Below are 9,879 nucleotides of genomic sequence, written 5' to 3' on the forward strand. Positions count from 1 at the left end.
TTTGTAAGTAGATCAGCAAGATTTTCTATGGTGTGAACTTTGGCAAGCTGAAGTTGCTTATCCTTGAGCATTTCCCTGATGAAATGATACTTCACATCCACATGCTTTGTCTTTGAGTGATAAACTGGATTGCGAGCCAATTGTATAGCACTTTGACTATCACAATATAACACAGGCATCTCTTCTTTGATTCCCAAATCTGTTACTAGTCGATTAAGCCAAATTGATTCTTTGCATGCCTCTGATGCTGCAACATATTCAACCTCTGTAGTAGACTGAGTAACACAATCTTGTAATCTAGAACGCCATGATACTGCTCCACCAGCCAATGTAAAGACATACCCTGACGTAGACCTTCGGTTGTCTAAGTCACCTGCATAATCTGAGTCTGTAAAACCCTTTACACGCATACTCTTTGTAGCTTTCAGGTATCTCAATATTCCTTTCATTGCCTCCCAATGTTTCTTGCCTGGGTTTGACATGTATCGACTTACTACTCCCACTGCAAATGCAATGTCTGGGCGAGTAGCAATCATTGCATACATCAAACTACCCACTGCAGACGCATATGGAATCTTATCCATTTCAGCCTGTTCTTCCTCAGACACAGGACAATCTTGTTTGCTAAGTTTCACATGTGGTGGCAATGGAACACTCAGTGCCTTTCCCTTCTCCATATTGAAACGTTGCAAAACCTTGTCAATATACTTTGTTTGAGATAACCAAATCAACTTCTTTGATCTGTCTCTCTCAATGCGCATACCAAGTATATGACTTGCCTCACCCATGTCTTTCATGTCAAACGATTTTGCCATCTTTGACTTCAAAGCTAAAATTTCTTCCAAGTGCTTGCCAGCAATCAACATGTCATCCACATACAAAATAAGGATCAGCCAACTACCATCCTTAGCCTTCTTTATATATAGACAGTGATCGAACTCACTACGTTTGTAGCCTTGAGAAAGCATAAACTTATGGAATTTATGGTACCATGCCCTCAGTGATTGTTTTAATCCATAAAGACTCTTTAACAACTGGCATACCCAATCTTCCTTGCCTTTCTCAACAAACCCTTCTGGCTGCTGCATGTAAATTTCCACATCTAAATCACCATGCAAGAACGCTGTCTTGACATCCATTAGGTGCAACACCAAATCTAATATGGCAACCAATGCAAGAAAGCATCTCAATGTAGTCATCTTGACCACCGGAGAGAAGACTTCCTCAAAGTCAATGCCTTGTTCTTGCTTAAAGCCCTTGGCAACAAGCCTTGCTTTGTACTTTGGCTGACTATCATGAGCGGTGATCTTATACCTGTAAACCCATTTACAAGGTAGAGCCTTTTTGCCCTGTGGTAATTTAACTAGCTTCCATGTCTTATTTTTATGCAGAGCTGTCATCTCTGACTGCATGGCCAATTGCCAATTCCTGGAGTCCTTCATTTGCACTGCTTCCTTGTAACATGAAGGCTCATTGCAATCAGTCAACATAACATAGTTCATAGATGAAACAAACGTATCAGGAGGTCGCGTGACACGTCCATATCTACTCACAATAGGTGGCTCAGGCTCAGCCACAACCCGTGGTTCCACTCTATCCTGTCCTTGTTCCTCTTGAGCCCTGACATTTTGTCTTGCACGTGCAGGTCCATCTTCTTGGAAGACAACTCTTCTAATCTCCTTAACCCTCTCTGGTTTAGAATGATATTTGGATTCATTAAAGTGAACATCATTGCTGCGGACTATTTTTCTGGATTCGGGATCCCAAAGTCTGTACCCCATCTCACCAGAATTACCATAGCCTAGAAAGATGCACTTTCTACTCTTTGGCTCAAGTTTGTTCCTAAATTCCTTTGGAACGTGATTATATGCCTCACAGCCAAAGACTCTGAGATGCTTGTATGAGGGCATTTTGCCTGACCATACCATCTCTGGCACTGAATCCTTCTGCAAAACCTTGCTAGGAGATCTATTTACAAGATGAATAGCTGTTGATACAGCTTCAGCCCAAAACCCATTTGGCAGCTGTGCATTAGACAACATACTTCTGAACTTCTCTTGTATGGTCCTATTCATCCTCTCAGCAACACCATTTTGAGGAGGATTGTAAGGAGCAGTAAGTTCACGTTTTATACCTTTTGACTCACAAAAGTCCTGAAAGGCCTTTGAAACATACTCTCCACCATTGTCAGTGCGTAAGCATTTAAGCTTCTTGCCACTCTGATTCTCCACAAGTGTCACAAACGTTTTGAAAACACTAAACGCTCCATCCTTGTGCTTGAGAAAGTAAACCCATACTTTCCTTGAGTAATCATCTATAAATGTCATAAAGTAAGAAGATCCCCCTAGAGATAGGTTAGGCATAGGTCCACACAAATCACTATGAACAAGTGCCAGCTGTGTATCTCTTCTACTGCTTCTATGCTTATGTGGCTGCTGTGTTTGCTTACCATACAGACAATGTTCACAGAATTCAAAATCATTAAATGAAAAGCCAGGCAAATAACTAGAACGAGACAAGATTTCCATTCCCTTCTTGGACATATGTCCTAACCGGCTATGCCACAAAGAAACGTTCGGCTGCTCGGTTACATTGATTACATTTTTAGAGACATTTGATACATAAATCATGTAAAGTCCTCCAGACTTTACTCCATGTGCTACTGTCATAGAACCCTTGGATATCTTCCACATGTTCTGTCCAAAAGTGGTGACGTAGCCAGCATCATCAAGTAAACCTGTGCTGATCAAGCTCTTTGTAATTGCGGGAACATGTCTCACATTCTTCAGCGTGAAAGAAGAGCCATTCTGAAACTTCAATTGAACATCTCCAACACCTAAGATCTCACATGTCTGCCCATTGCCTAGCCGAACATGATCTTTAGTGGTCACATAAGAGGTAAACCACTCCTTGTTTGGAGACACATGAAGTGATGCCCCTGAGTCTATAATCCAGTCACTCAGTGCATTTCCATCAGATGCTGTAAGAAGAGCTGAGTCCATTGTATTCTTCAAGAAGTAGATGTCTCCTGACACTAGAGTGTCATCCTCTGCAATAGTGTTTGTCACATTTATTTCTTGAATCTTCACTGAGGACTTGTTCTTCTCACCATGGTCTTCAGCTTTCTCTTTGCCTTTTTCTGCTTTCCATTCTCTACAGTCTCTTTTCATGTGACCCTTCTTGCCACAATGGTAGCATTTTATGTCACTCTTGCCTTTAGCACTGCGGGACTTGCTACGAGACTGATTCCTCTTTCCACCTTTGTACTTTTCTTTGGTCCTTCCCCTGACAACTAAGGCTGTTCCTTTGCCTTTGTGCATTGTCTTTCTATTGGTTTCTTCAGTAAGCAGACTTCCTTCTACACCTGCTATGTTCAAACCATCTGGAGGTGCAGAATTACTCAAAGCTGTGCGAAAAGTGTCCCAACTTTCCGACAATGTGATCAACAGGAACATAGCTCTAACAGGTTCATCAAACTTGACACCTTGAGTTGACATAGATTGTGTTGAATTCATTCAGATGATTGGACATAGGTGTCCCTTCTTTCATCTTCAAGTCAACAAGCTTCTTAAGCCAGTATACCTGTGAAGCTGCACTCTGTTTCTCATAAAGATCACTCAGCTTTAACCATGCTTGATAAGCCGACATCTCGTCTGCTACATTGAAGTAAACGCTTTCTGCCAAAGTCAACATAATGGTAGAAAGTGCCAATTCATCCATTTCGCTCCATTCATCTTCGTCCATATCTTCTGGTTTTATCCCCTTGAGCTTTATAGGTTTTATCTGCTTCTTTTGTACCAACACGTGCCAAATCTGCTGCTTCCACAATGGGAAATTGGTTCCATCCAGCTTCTTGATATTGTAAAGAACAGTGTCCTGTGATCCAGCCATAGCTACGCTTCACAATAGTTTACTTTTCTGGGAAAAATTCGGCATAGTTTCCCCTGTAAACTGACCTCTGAACCAATATCAACCTGTCAAATGAACCAAGAAAGCTTCAGATTCTGCAGAAATTTTGGTAGAGTCTCCTTTGTAAAATGGCTCTGGTGTACTAAAAACAAACCAAAAAACAGCTCAAAAAACACTGTCTCTCTAACACTGTAAGATGTGGGTAAACCTGTCCTGCACCTGTACTGTCTCTGACTGTCCTGTAAGCATAGACTGTGACAATGCCTCAACGGCAGTAAAGCAAAGATGCAATCCCAACTGTCTAACTCACAGTCAATACATCCTAGCTGCCTATCTAAGGGTGCTCGAGGGATCGCTCCAAGACCTGTATCACCGAAAGGATCTCAACATTCGAGAATCCCCCAGCTCAATAAAACCTCACTCGACCCTCAACAAAGGCTGCAGTAAATCTGACAGTACATAGACTTCCCACAAAGTCATACATCCACAAATTTCCCACTGTATGCTGTAACCGTTGCGGCGGTTGTTTGCTGCGTGACTCACAGCCAGCAAACCCTCAACAGACATACATCATCTCTGACAATACATCCCATGTGGAAGTACGTGCAATGTCAGGATGAAATGGGCAGTTTATCGAGGAGGTAAAGCCATCATCTAGGAGTTTCGAACTCCCAAACTGGCTCCCCCCTCCTCACCTACCCATCATAGGTTTTGTTCACTCCACTTTATCTTCTCTCTTTTCCACCTGTCGATGGGACCCTCAGTCCTTAACTGATATGTATCCGAAGGCACTCTTTGTAATGTTTTGTTTCCGGTCCCATAGGTCATATCTGACCTCCATGGACGATAATTCAATCTCTCTCTCTCTCTCTCTCTCTCACACACACACACACACACACACACACACACACACACACACACACACACACACACACACACACACACACACACACACACACTGTCAGGACAAGGGTAGGACCAGTCCGGGCCAAGGGCCAGGACGGACATGCAGTCAAGGGGGTCCTTATATTTAGAAGGCCAAGGGCCTATATACGGCATGGTTGGGTGGTGATGAGCATGTTCAGTTCCCCTGTCCTTTCACTGGTATCAGAGCAAGGTGGAGAGGAAGAAGAAGGGTGGAGCCATGGTGGAAGAGAAGGCATGGACCTCTCTCTCTCTCCCTGTAGGAAAGGTCTCATTCTCTCTCTCTCTCTCTCTCTCTCTCTCTCTCTCTCTCTCTCTCTCTCTCTCTCTCTCTCTCTCTCTCTCTCTCTCTCTCTCTCTCTCTCTCTCTCTCTCTCTCTCTCACGATCTTTCTCAAAAAAGAAATCATGGAGTTCTCTCTCTCTTGCTCCTTGAGCAAGGAGATGGGGGGAGCCTAGCTGTGGCGGCATGCAAAGCCATGGCAGAAGGGAGAAGCAAAGCACGGCATGGAGTTTGTTTTTCCTCGCTCTCGATCTACATGCTCTACACCCGACGAGCTCTTGTCGGATTTTGGATGCACAGGAAACTCCGCTAAAGCATACACAAAGCCGATGCTCACCCGGCATCAAACAGCGTGCAATTAGGCCCGTTAGGAGCGCGCGGGCCTGTAGCTCCATTTCCGAATCTGCAGATCGGAGCCATGGTTACTTCGGCGGCCTGTGTGCCCGTTTCTTTGCTTGTGCAGCCCGCCATAGCCTTCTGCATGCTTTTTTATTTCATACCAAGATTAATTGGGCGCCCAAGGGTGCCCAAGGGGCAACCCTAGGGGCCCATCCCATGGAGAAAACTTCCCAAAAAAACGGCAGAAGGAGCGACTGGATTTCGTGACCACGGAGGCTAATGGCATACACAACCCGAACTCTGCAAGGGTGTAGTCTAGGGCGAGTTGCAACCTCGGTAGGTGCTGAAAGGCTTCTCCGTAAGCTCGACTGTGGTTTAAGGTCCATGGACACAGTGACTGACAGGTCGAATCGCATGATTAACCAGGTATGCAATAGTTTTTGTTTTGGGTTTGCTGACGTTTTCAAACATGCTATGTGGCTATTGCATGCAGGCACTAGCACGGCTTATGACAATTCAGTATATATTCTACTTTTGTTGCCTACTTTGTTTGCAATGACCAACTGTTGGGTTGCGGGATAAACATCAAGCACGGCTTGAGTATACAATACTTCGACACCCCACGTTCGTCAGAGACTGAAGTTTGATACAAAAGAAACTAAGGCAGGGCCTGTGCCATATCCTAATACAATATTCGGCAAGGCCGACCGGTAAGTATAATTTTAAGTAACTATCTACCATCAAAAACATGTCAGGACCAAGGCTCCTTATAGCGAAACCCCAATAAACCGATTTCTGTCTTACGTCGGTTGTTAATTTTTGATCTTTCGTTGTTGTGCTATCTCAAGGCGGAGAAAATCGAGATCCCTGGGCTTCATGCATTGGATGCATACTCGTTTCCAAGCCATTGCAGCTTGCCAGGGAGCATGCATTATACATACATGAAGCATCGTGGAAAAAACATTGACATCCACAGCTAGGAGCTGAATGCAATGTTGACCACCATATGAATTTTCACAATGCCAACTTGTCAAGCAAAGGTTGCTTTGAACAGCAGTATTGGACAATCGCTGCTTTAGATAATATCTTTTCATTGTCGGGCAATTTAATGATCCTCAATCGGTAGCAAAATTTGGCAAGGCCATTTTACTATGTATGTCACCAAGAGCATCTGTTAGCTATGACCACTCAGGTTACATTCTTGTCCCATCCATTTGATGAACTTATGTGAAGCATGGCTTCTATTTATGCATCTTGCTTTGTGACTCCCCATTGTTGGGGTATAAAGCCCAATGTGGTCGCCCAGGTAAGTGAGCGGGCCGGGTGTGCTCAGAATTTCATTCTGAGGTCATCTCGGTCACCGTTCGGCTTCGACAAAGTTCTGCACAGGCCATTTTCGACTATGTGGTCTCAGCGGGTGCAGATCCGACTCTGCAAATTTGGGGTTTTCGGCCTACGATTGCAGGTGCTGCGGATATCGACACTCCCAGAGTGTTGATTTGTGGCTGTCTACACATCGAAGGACGGCTCACAGTTCTTGGAGGCGTGTCACATACGACACGGGCGCATCTACACACAGACTGTAGGCGACATCCACTAGTTCATCAGGTAGCTTGTGTTTGCTGCTTGATATTCCACGCATCTTTTGGAGTTCGGCCTTCTTCTGTTTGAGTTGGGTGGGTGTAAGATCTTTAGCAAACCAAATTTTTGTGTCCTTGAGAAGCCTTGATTTCTCAAGGAGCTTGATCCAATCCACTTTGGTCTTGAAGGTGACGATTGCATGGTTGGTACGATGCTCGTGAGCAAGAGTAGTGATTGTTGTTGGATCCCAATGTATCATGGGGGTTGTTGTTCGGATGCGAGCGAAAGACTTGTAGAACTTGGGGTCCTCCTTTCCTTGCCAATGGCTCGGGAGCCTGCCAATGCGAACATTGAGAGAAATATCATCTTGTCGATGTCATTCGCGTAACGTAGATGCCACACGATCTTCAATTGTGCTGAAAATGGCATCTTGCACTTGAGACTTGACCTTGGTTTCTACCTCCACTTATGTTTTATTGAGCTTGATTGCCAACTGTTCCATCCCTTCCTCCTTGGAGTTCTCCACTATGGTGAGTCGAGACTCGATGGCTACGAGTCTTTGCTTCAAATTTTCGTTTTCCTTTCGCAGTCTTTTGACTTTGTTTTGGAGACAGACCATGCTGTCTACTTTTGGGGGTGTTGCCACGACCCCGGTGAACGTAGGCTTTCCTCGGGAGGAAGCTCGAGTGGTCATTAGGCACTCGGGAAAAGAAACCAGTAAGTTAATTTGTGGAGGCTTGAGGGTAGCTCTGTGTAGGCAAATCGGCAAAGCGGGTTGGCAACTGCTTGGTCAGCAACAACAGAGAAAAGATGTGTAACTTGGTCGGCAAATAGGACGACGCTAGGCTTAGCTTTAATTGATTTGTGGGGGCCTTAGAGTAGTGATAATATCCTGTGTAGGCAATTCGGCAGTTCGTCGGCAGCAACGAAGCAGTCGTCAGCAGAGAAGCAATGCTCGGGCTGTAGGCAAGGCGACACTAGCAACAGAGAAGCAATGCCCGGGCTGTAGGCAAGGCGTGGCTGGCAGGGGGTTGAGATCGGTTTGCGGGCAGCGCTCATGCATTAACGCCTCCCCCACAAGGCCGCCCTTGCCCAGGGGGAGACACGCTGTAGGGCTTAGGGTTCTCGCTATAGGGCTTAGGGTTCGCGCTGCTGTGTGTGTGTGTGTGTGTGTGTGTGTGTGTGTGTGTGTGTGTGTGTGTGTGTGAGAGAGAGAGAGAGAGAGAGAGAGAGAGAGAGAGAGAGAGAGAGAGAGAGAGAGAGAGAGAGAGAGAGAGAGAGAGAGAGAGAGAGAGAGAGAGAGAGATCTTGTTGATTGAATTTGATGTATGTTGTGAGAAGAACGTGAAGACATGTACACAATGCATGTTGTGAAGGATGTTATGCTGGTTGTTTCTGAATCTGAATATGGACATGCATGAGAGAGACATGTATCACACACACACACACACACACACACACACACACACACACACACACACACACACACACACACACACACACACACACACACACACAGAGTCCTTGTCCTTTACAATGTGAAGAGTGATAGCCATGCAACGATTGTTGGTGGATGTTGAGAATCTTGATGAGGAAGAGGTACACTTCAAGGAGCTTAGTCAAGTTTTTGAGATACCTAATTCCTCTTCATTTGGCCAACCCATATTTTTAAATGCTGGCTTTGCTCCAATGCCGACCTCCACCTCTCATGTGTGCCACCTGTGCCTAGTCCAACATCAACTCCAACATTGGTCATTGCGCAACCAACACTATAGCCAAGAGCCAACAATGGTAGGGAATCCTAAGAAGATGGAGCATCTAATGTGAAGCGGCGAGCTAGAAAAGTTGGGAGTACTCAAGAGGAAAGCGCGAACGACAATGTGATTGTGACAAAGCTACCAACAAAGAGATGAAAAGGCAAGAAGACAAAGGTGGATGCAACAACGGAGAAGGGTGAAGAAGCGAGCATGAAACGAGAAATGTGGAAAGATCATTGGGTGGTCAGTCTTTGCCATGAGCGAGGTGCCTTGCAGGATGATTTCAACAAGCCTAGAAAATAGGGAACTGATTTATGGTCCAAGATAGCTAATAGACTGTTGGCCTTGTACTCTTATTTTGACAAGGATAGTGAGGCATGTAGGAAGAAGTGGAGTCGTGTGTATGAGTTGTATAAGGCAGCAAGCTCCACAACTCCATCAAAGGGCCTGCAAGTGGTATGATATTGTAAATGAGTACATGCATGATCGGGCTCATGTTAAGGTGTATAGTCATGCATCTACTTTAGGGGAGCAAACAGGAGATGTTGGAGCATTGCACTTGTTATCAACAACACTTGAACATAAGGATGGAAGAGGATCAGTATCGACCACCATCGGCTAGACTAGCGGTTCTCAAGTAAAGGTGCACGGTGGAAGAAAAAATGCACATATGGAAGAATTCATTGCCCAAGTTAAGGAGAACGGTTGCGGCATCTTGGCATATTTACAAGAGTCTGCCTCCAAACATGAGGCTTTGCTATTTGTAGCAAATGCAACAGAGTCTTGATGTTTGGATATTTTGGAGGGTTTGATTGCTGCCATGATTTAGTACATGCAAATTTGAGGTTACGATGGAGTGTAAATGATGATATAATTGTATCTATTGTTTGCAAGAGAGGAAATACAAAGTTGGAAAGTTGTATTTTGTTGCTGGTATCAAACTTTATTTTTCTTTGTGCATAGATGACATGTGCTGGTATACACTTTATTTTTCTTTTTACATAAACTTTATTTTGGTGGTATCTCTTTGGTTCAAACTACTTGTGCATTTCAACTCTAATGTGTTGTTATTAAAGATGATAGTACA

The sequence above is a fragment of the Adiantum capillus-veneris genome, chromosome 21 (genome assembly GCF_014529385.1).
Source record: "Adiantum capillus-veneris isolate H3 chromosome 21, ASM1452938v2, whole genome shotgun sequence".
NCBI lineage: Eukaryota > Viridiplantae > Streptophyta > Polypodiopsida > Polypodiales > Pteridaceae > Adiantum > Adiantum capillus-veneris.